This window comes from Phyllobates terribilis, unplaced genomic scaffold (genome assembly GCF_046119375.1).
Source record: "Phyllobates terribilis strain yellow unplaced genomic scaffold, ASM4611937v1 Scaffold_4__5_contigs__length_816908805, whole genome shotgun sequence".
Classification (NCBI taxonomy): domain Eukaryota; kingdom Metazoa; phylum Chordata; class Amphibia; order Anura; family Dendrobatidae; genus Phyllobates; species Phyllobates terribilis.
In genome coordinates, this window is record NW_027362764.1 from 144,162,956 (window position 1) to 144,180,528 (window position 17,573).

General features: G+C 45.1%; 1 protein-coding gene across 9 annotated transcripts in view; it reads right to left on the minus strand.

Moving 5' to 3' along the window:
- The window catches only part of LOC141265127 (ATP-binding cassette sub-family B member 5-like), a 1,418,963-nt gene that overhangs the window by 1,340,111 nt on the left and 61,279 nt on the right, over positions 1-17,573 (minus strand). The gene's annotated exons all lie outside the window — the stretch shown is intronic.

Here is a 17,573-nt window from a genome sequence, read left to right on the forward strand (position 1 = left end):
CTCCCCAAATCCATATAGGATTCCATCCAGTCCAACTTTCCCTTTGCCTGGCCCTCACAGGGTATCAAATACTTAGGAATTCCTATTCATAGAGACCTCTCCCATCTATGTTATCTTAATTTTGGGCACTTTATTGAACAACTCCATACAGACCACGGTTGGCAAGTTAGAACTGTAAGATTCACTACGTGAACCACTGGTGTTTTGTGGAAAAGCACATGTACACTGTGTTCCAAATTATTATGCAAAAAGTGTTTAGGAGTGATCAGGGAAGAATTTGTTTGTTTGTCAGTTAAACTCATTGATGGTGATGTGTGTCAGGGCTCTTTATATCACTGTAAGCAATTGCAGACACCTGTGCTAATTAGTTTGGCAGGTGTGTCCAATGAAAGGCAAGACTACTTAAGAAGGCTGTCTCACATTATTAAGCAGCCTACATTTTCTGCCAAAATGGGAAAGAAAAAGGATGTGTCGGCTGCTGAGAAGCAACAAATTGTGGAGTGTTTAGGTCAAGGCATGACTACAATCAACATTGTGCGATGATCAGGATGAAGTGTCTTGGCAATCAAGAAGTATGTAGCAGTATACATGTGTGCGTGCTGATAAGGGCAAATTGAGGACTCTTTCCTACAGGCAATTACGTCAGGTTAAAAGAGCAGCGGCAAAAAAGCCTTGTCATAGCAGCAGACAAGTTTTTGAAGCTGCTGGTGCCTCCAACGTCCCCCGAACAACAAGATGCAGGGTCCTTCAGAGGTTTGCAGCTGTGCATATGCCATCCTGTCGACCTCCTCTATCCACTTCACACAAGCAGAAACGGCTCCAGTGGGCCAAACATTACATGAAGACTGATTTCAAAACTGTTTTGTTCACGGATGAGTGCCGTGCAGCGCTCGATGGTCCAGATGGATGGAGTGGAGGATGGCTGGTTGATGGACACCCCACGCAAACACGGCTACAGCGCCAACAAGGAGGAGGTGGAGTAATGTTTTGGGCTGGAATCATGGGGAGAGAGATTGTCGGCCCCTTTAGGATCCCTGAAGGCGCTAAAGATGAACTCCATAATGTATGTGGATTTTCTCAAACAGCACTTCCTGCCATGGTTCAAGAAGAAGAACCATGTATTTCACAGCAAAATCATTTTTTTGCATGATAATGCACCATCTCATGCTGCACATAAAACATCTGCATCTCTGGCTGATATGGGCATAAAAGGGGACAAACTTATGGTGTGACCCCCATGCTCCCCTGACCTCTACCCCATTCAGAACCTCTGGAGCATCATCAAAAGGAGTGTCTATGATGGCGGGAGGCAGTTCACATCTAAGCAACAGCTCTGGGAGGGTATTCTGTCCTCATGCAAAACAATTGAAGCAGAAACCATCCAAAACCTGACAAATTCAATGGATGAGCGAGTTCAGAAGCTCCTTTCGAACAAGGGGTCCTATGTGAAAATGTAACATCACCTAGAATAAAGTTTTGAGTTGAAAACTGTTTGATTTCAGTTTCTAATAACCTGCTAATGCTTATAATTTCAAAAATGACAATTTTTTTGGTCTTTATTAAAATGAAAAGGTTGATCGAAAAGTTTGGGGGATCTAAGAGTGTGGAAACCCAGTAGTCATGATTACTTCGAATTCTGACAATATGAGGGTCATGTTGCAGGTAGTGCAGCAAGAAGGCACTCATGTGTGTTGCGCATCCAGGAGCACCAAGTCCCTGTTGTGTTGGTGGCGAGGTAACAATCATGCTTCCTTCCTCTGTCCTCTCCCCCCAACCTCGCACAACAGAAATGTGATCAAGGTCTCCCTCATGTGATGAGTCTTCCATCAGTTCGTCCTCCACTTCTTCCTGGGCTCCTGCACCTTCCTCACTAGTTTGGCTGCTACCATGCGCCCTGGTAAAACCATCTCCCCCACCCTCACATGCCTGCCGCCTTGGTGCTGCCGAAAGTCTGGACCTTGCAGATGCCCTTCCGCATACAACTCCTCCTCCTCTACTTCCTCCACCTCCTCTTGTGCCACCACCTGACTCCGAATTCTGTTTAACATGTGCTGCAGCATGTAAATCACCGGAATAGTCATGCTGATAATGGCATCGTCAGCACTAAACATCTTCGTCACCATTTCAAAACTGTGCAGAAGGGTGCATAGGTCCCTGATCTGAGACCACTCCTCCAGCGTGATTTGCCCCACCTCCGGATCTCGTTGGCCCAGGCTATACGTCAGAACGTATTGCACCAGGGCTTGTCGGTGCTTCCACAGTTGCTGCAACATGTGCAGAGTTGAATTCCACCGGGTAGGCACATCGCATTTTAGCCGGTGAAGTGGCAGGCCCAACGACTTCTGTAGATATGTAAGTCGCTGAGCTGCGGGATGCGAACGGCGGAAGTGAGCACAAGTGTTTAGCCACCCCCGTAGTGTTCGGGTTCGGTTCGGTTCGTCGAACACCGGGATGTTCGAGGAACTGTTCGTCGAACTGTTCGTCGAACACCTTAGAACACCGTCGAACACCGTTAAAACCAATGGCAGGCAAACAAAAACACATAGGAACACATAGAAAACACCTTCAAAGGTGTCCAAAAGCTGACAAACTGCTCAGAAGACGCTTTCTTTAAAAAAGCCGGCCGGCAATTCAGCAGCGGCATACACCGGTACCCGACAATTTAGACATGAAGGAATAGAGCATCACACATAGATTAGATAGATAGAAACATGTCAGTCACATATATATGAAGTACAGTGACAGTGTTGCTTACTGTACTTGTCATTTAGTGTAAAGGATTTATTAAAAAATATAATAGTGTTTTCGTGCACCGTCTCTTTAAAAAAGCCGGCCGGCAATTCAGCAGCGGTACCCGACAATTTATGACAGACAGAATAGAGCTTCACACATAGATTAGATAGATAGAAACATGTCAGTCACATATATATGAAGTACTGTGACAGTGTTGCTTACTGTACTTGTCATTTACTGCAAAGAATTTATTTAAAAAAATAATAGTGTTTTCATGCACCGTCTCTTTAAAAAAGCCGGCTGGCAATTCAGCATCTGTACCCGACAATTTAGAATAGAAGGAATAGAGAATCACACATAGATTAGATAGATAGAAACATGTCAGCCACATATATACGAAGTACAGTGACAGTGTTGCTTACTGTACTTGTCATTTAGTGTAAAGGATTTATTAAAAAATATAATAGTGTTTTCGTGCAAAGTCTCTTTAAAAAAGCCGGCCGGCAATTCAGCAGCGGTACCCGACAATTTATAACAGACAGAATAGAGCTTCACACATAGATTAGATAGATAGAAACATGTCAGTCATATATATAATAAGTACAGTGACAGTGTTGGTTACTGTACTTGTCATTTAGTATTAAAAAAAATTGGCGTGGGGTTCCCCGTAATTTTAGTCTCTAGCGGAGGTTAAGCAGACAGCTGGGGCAGATGTTTGAAGCCTGGGAAGGGGGTAATACCCACGGAGCTTCCCAGGCTACTAATATCAGCCCCCAGCTGAATACCTAGCCTTTACTAGCTATTAAAATGGAGGACCCCCCCAAAAAAATGACGTGGGGTCCCCCCTAATTTAATAGCTAGCAAAGGCTAGGCAGACAGCTGGGGGCTGATATTAATAGCCCAGGAAGGGAGCCATGAATATTGGCCCCCTCCCAGGCTAGAAACACCAGCCCTCAGCCGCCCCAGAAATGGCGCATCCATAGGATGCGCCAATTCTGGCACTTAGCCTCGCTCTTCCACGCTGCCCTGCTGCGGTGGCAGGGGGTAATAGGGTTGGGGTTGATGTCAGCTTATAATGCCAGCTGACATCAAGCCCAGGTTAGTAATGGAGAGGCGTCTATAAGACACCCCCATTACTAACCCCATAGTCAAAGTTAAAAAAAAAACACAAACACCCAGAATAAAGTCCTTTAATTGAAATAAAGACACAATTCTTTATTGTTCTAAATTAAACCATACTTACCATCACGCCCATTCCAGCTGAAGCCAACGATCTCCTGCAATAAAAGAAAAATAATAAAGCAACCTCATCCTTACCTTTCCATGGTTCCCAGGACAGCTCCAGCTCTGCTACATCGAGATGACAGGCTGGACCGCAGCAGAACGCTGCCATCCAGCTTGCCATGCCGCACACACTGAGAAGCGCAGGCATGCTTGCGCTCCTCAGTGTCTGACTGTGACGGCATCCAGATGAGCCGACAATGAACTCGGCTCACCTCATGTACGTCACTGACAGCGTGGGAAAATTCTCCTGCACTCAGCGCTTCAGCGTGAGAATTTTCCCACGCTGTCAGTGACGTGCATGAGGTGAGCCGAGTTCATTGGACATGACCTCGGCTCATCTGGATGCCGTCACAGCCAGACACTGAGGAGCGCAAGCATGCCTGCGCTTCTCAGTGTCTGCGGGATGACAGGCTGGATGGCAGCGTTCTGCTGCGGTCCAGCCTGTCATCTCGATGTAGCAGAGCTGAAGCTGTCGTGGGAGCCATGGAAAGGTAAGGATGATGTTGCTTTATTATTTTACTTTTATTGCAGGAGATCATTGGCTTCAGCTGGAATGGGCGTGGCGGTAAGTATGGTTTAATTTAGAACAATAAAGAATTGTGTGTTTATTTCAATTAAAGGACTTTTTTCTGGGTGTTTGTGTTTTTTTTAAATACTTTACTAGAAATTCATGGTGGTCATGTCTAATATTGGCGTGACCCCATGAATTTCGGGCTTAGGGCCATCTGATAATGCCAAGCTGGCCTTAACCCCTTTATTACCCAGTGAGCCACCGCACCAGGGCCCTGGATGAGTTGGGTACAGCGCCAGAAGATGGCGCTTCTATGAACGCGCCATTTTCCGGGGCGGATGCGGACTGCAATTTGCAGCGGGTGGGGCCCAGAAAGCTTGGGCCTCCCTGCGCTGCAGATTCCAGCCCCCAGCTGCCTAGTTGTACCTGGCTGGACACAAAAATAGGGTGAAGCTCCACGTATTTTTTTTTTAAATTCATGAAATTCATGGAATAATTAAGAAAAAAAGGGCTTCCCTATATTGTTGTGTCCGGCTAGGTACAAATAGGCAGCTGGTGGTTGGGAGCAGCCCGTTCCTGCCTGCTGTACCTGACTGGACACAAATATAGGGCGAAGCCCCACATCAATTTTTTTTTCATTATTTCATGAATTTCCTGAAATAATTTAAAAAAAATTGACGTGGGGCTTCGCCCTATATTTGTGTCCAGTCAGGTACAGCAGGCAGGAACGGGCTGCCCCCAACCACCAGCTGCCTATTTGTACCTGGCCAGACACAACAATATAGGGAAGCCCTTTTTTAAAAAAATTATTTCATGAAATAATTAAAAAAAAATTGACGTGGGGCTTCGCACTATATTTGTGTCCAGCCAGGTACAGCAGGCAGGGACGGGCTGCCCCCAACCACCAGCTGCCTATTTGTACCTGGTTGGACACAACAATATAGGGAAGCCCTTTTTCTCTTAATTATTCCATGAATTTCATGAAATAATTTAAAAAAAAAATGCGTGGGGCTTCGCCCTATTTTTGTGCCCAGCCAGGTACAACTAGGCAGCTGGGGGCTGGAATCTGCAGCGCAGGGAGGCCCAAGCTTTCTGGACCCCACCCGCTGCATATTGCAGTCCGCAGCCGCCCCGGAAAATGGCGCGTTCATAGAAGCGCCATCTTCTGGCGCTGTACCCAACTCATCCAGGGCCCTGGTGCGGTGGCTCACTGGGTAATAAAGGGGTTAAGGCCAGCTTGGCATTATCAGCTGGCCCTAAGCCCGAAAATCATGGGGTCACGCCAATATTAGACATGACCACCATGAATTTCTAGTAAAGTATTTAAAAAAACACAACACCCAGAATAAAGTCCTTTAATTGAAATAAACACACAATTCTTTATTGTTCTAAATTAAACCATACTTACCGTCACGCCCATTCCAGCTGAAGCCAATGTCTTCTGCAATAAAAGTAAAATAATAAAGCAACCTCATCCTTACCTTTCCATGGTTCCCACGACAGCTTCAGCTCTGCTACATCGAGATGACAGGCTGGACCGCGGCAGAACGCTGCCATCCTGCCTGTCATCCCGCGGACACTCAGAAGCGCAGGCATGCTTGCGCTCCTCAGTGTCTCGCTGTGATGGCATAAAGATGAGACAAGCTCATGTCCAATGAACTCGGCGCACCTCATGCACGTCACTAACAGCGTGGGAGAATTCTCCTGCACTCAGCACTTCAGCGTGAAAATTCTCCCACGCTGTCAGTGACGTACATGAGGTCAGCTGAGTTCATTGGACATGAATGAGCTCACCTCATGCACGTCACTGACAGCGTGGGAAAATTCTCACGCTGAAGCGCTGAGTGCAGAGAATTTTCCCACGCTGTCAGTGACGTGCATGAGGTGAGCTCATTCATGTCCAATGATCTCAGCTCACCTCATGCACGTCACTGACAGCGTGGGAAAATTCTCCTGCACTCAGCGCTACAGCGTGAGAATTCTCCCACGCTGTCAGTGACGTGCATGAGGTGAGCTCATTCATGTCCAATGAACTCAGCTGACCTCATGCACGTCACTGACAGCGTGGGAGAATTCTCACGCTGAAGTGCTGAGTGCAGGAGAATTCTCCCACGCTGTCAGTGACGTGCATGAGGTGCGCCGAGTTCATTGGACATGAACTCGTCTCATCTTTATGCCGTCACAGCCAGACACTGCAGAGCGCAAGCATGCCTGCGCTTCTCAGTGTCTGCGGGATGACAGGCTGGATGGCAGCGTTCTGCTGCGGTCCAGCCTGTTATCTCGATGTAGCAGAGCTGAAGCTGTCGTGGGAACCATGGAAAGGTAAGAATGAGGTTGCTTTATTATTTTTCTTTTATTGCAGGAGATCGTTGGCTTCAGCTGGAATGGGCGTGACGGTAAGTATGGTTTAATTTAGAACAATAAAGGAATGTGTCTTTATTTCAATTAAAGGACTTTATTCTGGGTGTTTGTGTTTTCTTTTAACTTTGACTATGGGGTTAGTAATGGGGGTGTCTTATAGACGCCTCTCCATTACTAACCTGGGCTTGATGTCAGCTGGCATTATAAGCTGACATCAACCCCAACCCTATTACCCCCTGCCACCGCACCAGGGCAGCGTGGAAGAGCGAGGCTAAGTGCCAGAATTGGCGCATCCTATGGATGCGCCATTTCTGGGGCGGCTGACGGCTGGTGTTTCTAGCCTGGGAGGGGGCCAATATTCATGGTTCCCTTCCTGGGCTATTAATATCAGCCCCCAGCTGTCTGCCTAGCCTTTGCTAGCTATTAAATTAGGGGGGACCCCACATCATTTTTTTGGGGGGTCCCCCATTTTAATAGCTAGTAAAGGCTAGGTATTCAGCTGGGGGCTGATATTAGTAGTCTGGGAAGCTCCGTGGGTATTACCCCCTTCCCAGGCTTCAAACATCTGCCCCAGCTGTCTGCTTAACCTCCGCTAGAGACTAAAATTACGGGGAACCCCACGCCAATTTTTTTTAATAATAAATCCTTTATTTTAATACTAAATGACAAGTACAGTAACCAACACTGTCACTGTACTTATTATATATGTGACTGACATGTTTCTATCTATCTAATCTATGTGTGAAGCTCTATTCTGTCTGTTATAAATTGTCGGGTACAGATGCTGAATTGCCGGCCGGCTTTTTTAAAGAGACGGTGCATGAAAACACTATTATTTTTTTTAATAAATCCTTTGCATTAAATGACAAGTACAGTAAGCAACACTGTCACAGTACTTCATATGTATGTGACTGACATGTTTCTATCTATCTAATCTATGTGTTAAGCTCTATTCTGTCTGTTATAAATTGTCGGGTACCGCTGCTGAATTGCCGGCCGGCTTTTTTAAAGAGACGGTGCACGAAAACACTATTATATTTTTTAATAAATCCTTTACACTAAATGACAAGTACAGTAAGCAACACTGTCACTGTACTTCGTATATATGTGGCTGACATGTCTCTATCTATCTAATCTATGTGTGATTCTCTATTCCTTCTATTCTAAATTGTCGGGTACAGATGCTGAATTGCCGGCCGGCAATAACACTATTATTTTTTTTGATAAATCCTTTACACTAAATGACAAGTACAGTAAGCAACACTGTCACTGTGCTTCTTATATGTGTGACTGACATGTTTCTATCTATCTAATCTATGTGTGATTCTCTATTCTCTATTCTTTCTGTTCTAAATTGTCGGGTACCGGTGTATGCCGCTGCTGAATTGCCGGCTTTTCATGTTTCACTGTGAGCACTGTTCCCATCGATTTGGGCAATCACTGTAATGCCACAACCACCATGGCTGTGGCATTACAGTGAGTGGCAGACAATCCCTGCATGATTGGTGCTCTAAATAGCGCCAGACATGCAGGACACGCTTTTGGTGCACGAACAGTTATCGAACATAACCTCGAACAGCCGAATTTTTTGCAAATCGTTCGGGTTCGTCGAATAACTCGAACACCGCCCAAAACAGCTCGAATTTGAGATTGGCGAACAGTTCTAGTCGAACACCGCTCATCTCTAGTGAGCACACAGCGACCGTGCCCTCTGCAGAAGGCCATCTAGTCTGGGATAGTGGGCTAAAAATTGCTGGACAACCAGGTTCAACACGTGAGCCATACAAGGCACGTGTGTGACATTGCCCCGGCGAAGGGCCGCACCCAGGTTTGCAGCATTGTCGCACACGGCCTTCCCTGGTTTCAGGTCCAGTGGAGACAACCATTCATGAAATTTGTTCTCCAGTGCTGACCACAACTCCTCAGCTGTGTGACTCCCATTTCCCAGACATTTCAAAGTAAAAACCACCTGATGACATTGAGCCCTACTGCCAGCATAGTAAGGAGGTGTGCAGGATCCCTTCTGTGCAGTTAGAAAGCTTGTGGCAGGACCAGACAGGCTTTGGGTGCAGGTGGAAGACCGAGAGGAGGTTGAGAAGGCAGAAGCAGTGGAGGAACTTTGACATAAAGAGGATTGACGCACAACTCGTGGGGACGGCAAGACTTGGACAGCAGCCCCTTGTCCTGCTGTCACCATAGTTACCCAGTGCCCAGTCAGCGACATGTAACGCCCCTGTCCATGCCTACTCGTCCAAGTGTCTGTGGTGAAATGCACCCTGTCACACACAGAATTTCTCAAAGAAGCGGTGATGTTGTGTGCGACATGCTGGTGGAGCGCAGGCACACCTTTCTTTGAGAAGTAGTGCCGACTGGGCATCTGGTACTGGGGCACTGCGACGGACATAAGGTCTCGAAAATCCTCTGTGTCCACCAGGCGGAAAGGCAGCATTTCTGTAGCCAAGAGCTTGCAGATGGTGAAATTCAACCTCTTAGCTTTCTCATGGCTAGGAGGAAATGGTCTTTTACTTGTCCACATCTGAGGGACCGAGGGCTGGCTATTGTGCTTAGACGGGGTTGATAAGGGTGTCCCCGGCAAACTGCCGGTCTGTGAGGAAGATGCAGGCGGACATGTTAGGTTGCCTTGATCCAAAGGTGGTGCTATCGATGTCGGACAGCGCTCAACACCAGCTGGTGTTACCACCTCCAAAGAAAATGATGACCTGCCAATCACGCTGGCTGTTGCGGGTAAAGAGGTGGCAGGTCTGCGCCCCAAAACAGGTGTGACTGCTGTCCCCCCAGTCACAGAGGATGAAGAGGCTGTGGATGCACAAGATATGGCAGACGGTGGTTGGCCCGGCCGGCTAGGCCGCATTGTAGCACACTGTGCTTCCCACTGCAACTTATGCTTCATGTCCATGTGCCGGTTCATGCATGAAGTACTCAAACTATGTATTTTTTGGCCTCTACTTAGCTTTTGCTGACAAATGTTACAGATAACACGAGTTGGGTCATCTTTATCGATCTGAAAAAATGCCCAGGCTATGCAAGGCTTAGCACCCATGCGACCTGAAGAGCCACCACGACTTGTGGTGAGAGGCAGAGTTGTGTTTGAGGATGCAGTTGTTGACGTGCTTCCAGTACTACGTCTCTGTCCAGGAAGGCGCAACCTGACCTCGTCGTCACTAGCATCTTCCTCCACCTCCTCTGCTGACCTCATCTCTTGGCTGACTGTGGGTTGACAGTAAGTGGGATCTCCAACCTCATCATCATCACCCTGTGCGTTATCACACCCGTCGTCCTCAGAGCCAACCTGTTCCTGCCCTGACAAAAAACTAAAGTTGTCGCTCCAATCAGGTATTTGAGTCTCATCATCGTCTTCCTCATTGTCTCCACCAACAGGAGTTACAGTTTGGGAATGAGGGTCTACATTATGGTCAGAACCTTCTGCGTCTGGTCCTGGATCCGACTCATAAAGATTCTGGGCATCAGTGCAGATCATTTCCTCGTCTGGATTCACAGAAGCGCTGGAGTCGACCTCTGATTCCCAGGCTATAGTATGAGTAAACAGCTCTGCAGACTCAACCATCTGTTCTACCTCATACTCAGACGGGAATCTGGAGATTTGGGAGCTGTGAGGAAGCAAGTGCGATTGGGGTGACACCTTTGAGGACTGGAGTATTTGTGTTGTTGAAGTTGATGTGGAGGAGAGCCCACTTAAAGGAGCACTTGATATCCGTTGAAGCACCTGCTGTTTTTGTGCCTCATCTGGAATTTGTAGTGATTGGCTTGGCCGTAAGAAAGAGATCTTATCACATTGTCCGCTAAAAGAAGTAGACATTTTAGTTTGGCTGGAAGATGGTCTTTCTTCTGCAGATGTTACTGTTGCTTTAACACCTACCCCACGGACACAACCTTTTTTCCCCTTCCCAACACGCCTATTCCCCTTTCCACCAGCAGCAGGCCTTTTTCCACTCATTTTGGTGGTTAACTAATTCACAACTCTGGAGTTGTTTGCACAAAAAAACAATGGATGGGAACCTAGCAGAGCTGAGTGGCCAAATTGTGGTATTAGGCCAAAACTATTGGCTGGGTTAGATGCAGAAAAAAATTATATTCAATTTGCAACCTGATGGAGGTCAGTATAGATGGACTAATAGAGAAAGTCCCACACACAGCTAGAAGCCCAAATATTTTTTCAGAGGTAGATGCAGAAAAAAATTATATTCAGTTTGCAACCTGATGGAGGTCAGTATAGATGGACTAATAGAACAAGTCCCACACACAGCTAGAAGCCCAAATATTTTTTCAGAGCTAGATGCAGAAAAAAATTATATTCATTTTGCAACCTGCTGGAGGTCAGTATAGATGGACTAATAGAACACGTCCCACACACAGCTAGAAGCCCAAATATTTTTTCAGAGGTAGATGCAGAAAAAAATTATATTCAGTTTGCAACCTGATGGAGGTCAGTATAGATGGACTAATAGAGAAAGTCCCACACACAGCTAGAAGCCCAAATATTTTTTCAGAGGTAGATGCAGAAAAAAATTATATTCAGTTTGCAACCTGATGGTGGTCTGTATAGATGGATTAATAGAACAAGTCCCACACACTGCTACAAGGCCAAATATTTTTTCAGAGCTAGATGCAGAAAAAAATTATATTCAGTTTGCAACCTGATGGAGGTCTGTATAGATGGATTAATAGAACAAGTCCCACACACAGCTAGAAGCCCAATATTTTTTCAGAGGTAGATGCAGAAAAAATATATATTCAGTTTGCAACCTGATGGAGGTCAGTATAGATGGACTAATAGAGAAAGTCCCACACACTGCTAGAAGGCCAAATATTTTTTCAGAGCTGGATGCAGATAAAAATTATTTTTAATTTGCAACCTGATGGAGGTCAGTATAGATGCACTAATAGAACAAGTCCCACACACAGCTAGAAGCCAAAATATTTTTTCAGAGGTAGATGCAGAAAAAAATTATATTCAGTTTGCAACCTGATGGAGGTCTGTATAGATGGATTAATAGAACAAGTCCCACACACAGCTAGAAGCCCAATATTTTTTCAGAGGTAGATGCAGAAAAAAAATATATTCAGTTTGCAACCTGATGGAGGTCAGTATAGATGGACTAATAGAGAAAGTCCCACACACTGCTAGAAGGCCAAATATTTTTTCAGAGCTAGATGCAGACAAAAAATTATTTTTAATTTGCAACCTGATGGAGGTCAGTATAGATGGACTAATAGAGATAGTCCCACACACTGCTAGAAGGCCAAATATTTTTTCAGAGCTGGATGCAGATAAAAATTATTTTTAATTTGCAACCTGATGGAGGTCAGTATAGATGGACTAATAGAGAAAGTCCCACACACTGCTAGAAGGCCAAATATTTTTTCAGAGCTAGATGCAGAAAAAAATTATATTCAGTTTGCAACCTGATGGAGGTCAGTATAGATGGACTAATAGAGAAAGTCCCACACACTGCTAGAAGGCCAAATATTTTTTCAGAGCTAGATGTAGAAAAAAATTATATTCAGTTTGCAACCTGATGGAGGTCAGTATAGATGGACTAATAGAATGATGCTATGCCCAAAAGATTTTACTTCACTAGGTGCAGTAAAAAAATTGGTATTCTATACACAGGTGGTATATCTTGCAACACAGATAGGCTACTCCACTGACTAACACACTCTGCAATAGGCCAAAAAGGATTAGCTTTGCTAGATTCAGCCAAATGCTGTGAAAAAAACTTGCACAGCACTGGCACAGACCTGCCTGGCAAAAACTGATAGGAACTGATGTAACCTAGTCCTGAAAAGGACTGCAATTACAATTAGTCTTTACCCCCACAATCTATCTATTTAAGAGCACAGACCTGCCTGATAAAAGTCATAGGAAATGCTGTAACCTAGTCCTTAAAAGGACTGCAATCACAACTATTCCCTACTCCCAAGCTATCTGTAGATTTGTGCGAAAATTGGCTTGAAATTAACAAGGTATAGCGCACACAGCAACAGCGGTGCCGTCTAACACGCAGCTGCAGCAGTGAGAAAATGGTGGCGATGGGGAAAATGGCTGGGTCTTATAGGGCAAGGACATGTGACATACACAGCCAATGACACATGCCCTTGCTTGTGTGAAAAAAAGCACTTCGCTCCGTGTGTGCGCTGCTGATAGGCTGACAGATTGCACCTCCCCACTGTAAATGCGGGAAAGAGAAAAAAAAATGGAGATCTTCATTATTCCTGCAGAGATCCATCCCCTGCCCCTCCCCCCACCCCGCTGTACACTCAAACTGCGTATTAACATTAATTTTCATCATTACTGAGAAAAAATCCAGTTATGATTTTGGTGCACGAACAGTTATCGAACATAACCTCGAACAGCCGAATTTTTCTCAAATCGTTCGTGTTCGCCGAACGGCTCGAACACCGCCCAAAACAGCTCGAATTTGAGATTGGCGAACAGTTCGAGTAGAACAACGCTCATCTCTATTAGTGACTTCATGGTCCACCGCTCGTTTTCCACTTCTGCACCCTGGTCCTCCTCCTGACTTTCTGTCCATTGAGTCTCATCATTATCCACCTCTTGCGACAGTAATTTCCCACCGTCACCTTCGGGTGACCATAGCTGCTCAAATAGCTACATGTGATTTTCTGTTGGTCTACTCGAAGCTGGCCGGTCGAGAGGCCAAAATTTATCGATGGAAGAGTGAACATCTCTTGGGTTAACCATGGACTCTAATCTCTCCTTCATATCCAAGCTCTTTCCACTTCCAACCGGACCAAGCAAGAGGCCAGAATCTGTAAATGAAAAGATGAGCAAAACAGCTCTTCGGAGTGTCCAAGTGTGGGATCAGTTGTCTCAGGGCACTCGGAATGGTGGGTGGAAGGAGGTGGGAGGAAGGAGGATCAGGGTGAGGAAGATGCTGACTCCAAGTAAAAAAAAATCTCCCGGGTCCGCACATTACTCAATCATGAATCTACAAAAACACTAGTGCATGCACTCATCATCTCTCTTCTCAATGACTGCAACCTCCTGCTCTGTGGTCTCCCTTTTAACACTCTCATGTTCCTCCAATCTTTACTAAACTCGACTAATCCACCTGTCCCCTTGCTATTCCCTGACCTCTCCTCTCTGTCAATCCCTTTATTGTCTACAGTTAAAAACCCTAACCTTGGCATGCGAAGCTATCCACAACCTGTCTCCTCCATACATCTGTGACCTAGTGACCTAGTCTCCCGGTACTTACATGCACGCAACCTCCGATCCTCACAAGATCAGCTTCTCTACTCCCCTCTTATCTCCTCCTCTCACAATCGCATACAAGATTTATCCCGTGCATCATCCCTTCTCTGGAACTCTCCACCCCACCATTTCTGACTCTCGCCTACTGTTGAAAACTTTAAAAAGCACCTGAAGACCCACCTGTTGCGACATGCGTACAACCTGAAGTAACCCTCGCTCCACCATACCGCGGCACGACCTGCTCTATTCTCACGTACTGTATCCTCACCCATCCCTTGTAGACTGTGAGCCCTCGCAGGCATGGTCCTCTCCTCTCCTGTACCAGTCGCTGTCACATTTTTGTTCAAGATTATTGTAATTGTTTTTGAGATGTATACCTTTTTTCACATGTAAAGCGCCATGGAATAAATGGCGATAAAGTAATAATAATAATGTGGTCCAGACTCACATCTACTGAGACTGGACCATGTGGAACACAGGGTGGTGGTGGTGGCAAACTGACTGGAAGCATTATCTGCTATCCAACCAACAACTTTTTCACACTCCTCTGGCTTCAATAGTAGTGTTCCGCGGCCCCCTAGAAATTGGGACAGGAAGGTAGTTCGACATGACGTGAGTGATTGTTGTGCTCCCTCTGCAGGCACAGTTTCATCTTGCCCATGGCCTCTGCATGCACTATCACCATAACCATAACGTCCACTTCCCCATCCCTTGACACACACTTTTCCCAGTTTAAATGGAGTTTAAGATTTGTCACATTGCCAAAAATGTCTGTATTACTACAGTAATATAGGATCACGTCTAATAAAATGACCACAATTTTAGGCAGTGCCCTGGAAGTCAGCAATGCTTCCAGGCATCTTCCCCATGCTGTTACCATGTCACACACAAAATGTCCAGATAAGGTAGTAAAATGCTAAAATTACATTTCCTGGTGAATGCATTTTTCACGCTTGAAAGCAGTGCAAAAGTGAAAAAATGCATTAAAAATATCAGATGTGAACATAGCCCAAGATGTGGAGGAGCATTTTTGTTTTTGGTTATTTATTTTGCTTTATATACAAATCATTACCCTGGAAAGGATGTTCCTTAACATATTTCACAGGAAAATACATTTTGGTTTCGTTTTTGTATGTTTTATTGTGAGTCTATAAAAGTGGTGTAATACCTCTAACATTGTTGACAGCAGTGACCTGGGAGTCAGAAATGCTTCCAGGGTTCTTCCCCATGCTGTCATTTGAGCACTGTTCCCATCGATTTTGGCAATTTTTAGGCCCTCTGCAGACTGCCATGGGGAGCCACCTGAAAAATGCCCGAGTTTCCTATAGACTTACATTGGGCTTGTTACTCGGACTGAGCACTCGAGCATTCCAATTTTCTCGACCCGAGCAATGAGTACCCGAGCATTTTAGTGCTCACTCATCACTAATCTTCGTGAATGTTCACCCTTTTTAATTAGGGCTCACTTTTTCTTCTCTTTCAGGGAAGAAAAAGTGTAGGCAAGACTAAGCACATGATTTGTGCCCTCTGCCCTTAAGAACTGCCCGTTTCATATGTTAAAAGCAGTGATGAGCAAATATGTTCAAAATCCGATCTCCAAACTTAAGTTGGACAAGAATGTGGCACATTCAGATTCCTGATCGGAAAGGTGAGCAAAATTTTTTAAGTTCGGAAAAATCGGTAACGTTTGGCGAATTTATGTGGTTACGTGATTACGGGGCAACTACAGCATTTTTAACAGTTTTGTTAGATGAGTGGGGGGGCTGGTGATAGCTCTGAACATGTCAGATCAGTGGCGCTCTGTGTTTTTTTTTTTTCCCTTAGGCGGTAACTTTAAGTCAGGAAAGTGCGCCTAGCCAATCAGAGCGCAGTAAGCATTCACAGTGTCCCAGACACAAGGGCTTCTGCAATTGGCTGCTGAAATCGCATCCTCTTTATATAAAAAGCGGTCATGTTCCCTCAGCACCATTTTATGCATGTCACTGCTGGAGACAGAAGCTGCTTCTGCACCCAGCTCCTGTGTAATGCGAGATATTCGCTAGATAGATGGACGCTTCTGTGGAAGACAGATAGTATAGATAAGTCCTGTGCTGTGTACCTGTTCAATTGACCTTGCAGCAATTTTATTTTGGTTTTGGCTTATGGCATAGAACAGTGTTGTGCACCAGTTGTACTGTCTGTGCTGCTTGCAGGACTATACCTTCATTCAATTTTTGCACTTGCTAATGTGATAAAGCAAGCAAGCTCTTGTGGGCCACTTTTTGATTTTATTGGGTTGAAATTCAGCTATCTGCAGAGCTTTTCAGTGCAGAGCTTCTGAGTGCAAAGCACAAAAACCTTTTTTTTTTAATTTGCTAATGTGATAGTGAAAGCTGTGTTAGCCCAGTTTGTCATTTTTTGGTGGGTGAACTTCAGCTGTTTTCAATGTAAAAAATTTTTTTTTTTTCTTGCTAGCCACAGTCCACAAAAGATTTTTTTGTGTGGCAAACGTGATACAGTCTGCTAAAAGCCACCTACTATTTTAGTGGCAGTGAACCTCAGCTGTTTTCAAAGTAAAAAAAATTATTTTTTTGTTTAGCTAGGCAGAGTCCACAAAAGATTTTTTCAAACGTCATACACTCTGCTATATGTCAGCTACTACATTAGTGGAGGTAAACGTCAGCTGTTTTCAGACTAAAAAAAATAATTTTCTGTAGCTATGCAAAATCCAAAAAATATTTTTTTCTGTCGCAAATGTGTTACTCTGCTATAAGCCACGCAGTCCTTTTGGTGAAGGTGAAATTCAGCTGTATTCAGAGCTTGTGCAGAGTCAAAAAAATCTATTTTTTGCTGTTCCTAACGTGATACAGCAGCCTAGATCTGAGTTTGAAATAGTTTGTAAAATATCTCGCATGTTATACAAGCGTCACCCACAGTAAAAAAAACAACCTTTTTTCGGTTCCTAAAGTTATACAGCAGGGACATCTGAACAAGAGGAGAAGGATCACTCTGAGGGTGAGGAATGGAATAACATATTGAATGATGACGAGGTTGAAGGTCGTACTTGATGTGAACCCAGAGTCACGCAGCTAAGTAGCTCATCCAAAGAGGTGGAGGAGGAAGATGAGGAGGTTACCTTAAACCCTACGGTGCAAACACGGAGTGATGCAAGCACGAGGAGCACTACATCCTTAGCCACAACTGTGGCTGTGGCCAGCAGCGGTCGCGGGTCTGCAGCTCGCAGGGATGGCAAAGAATGCCTAGCCTGGGCCTTTTTTGAGACCACAAAGGATGAGCCAACTCATGTTATCTGCACAGTTTGCAAGAAAAATCTCAGTAGAGGGAAAAAGTGTCAATAATTTGACTACTACATGCATGAACCTTCACATGCGCAATCGACATGCGTTACGTTGTAAATCTCACTGTGCTAAAATGAAGACCAGCGGT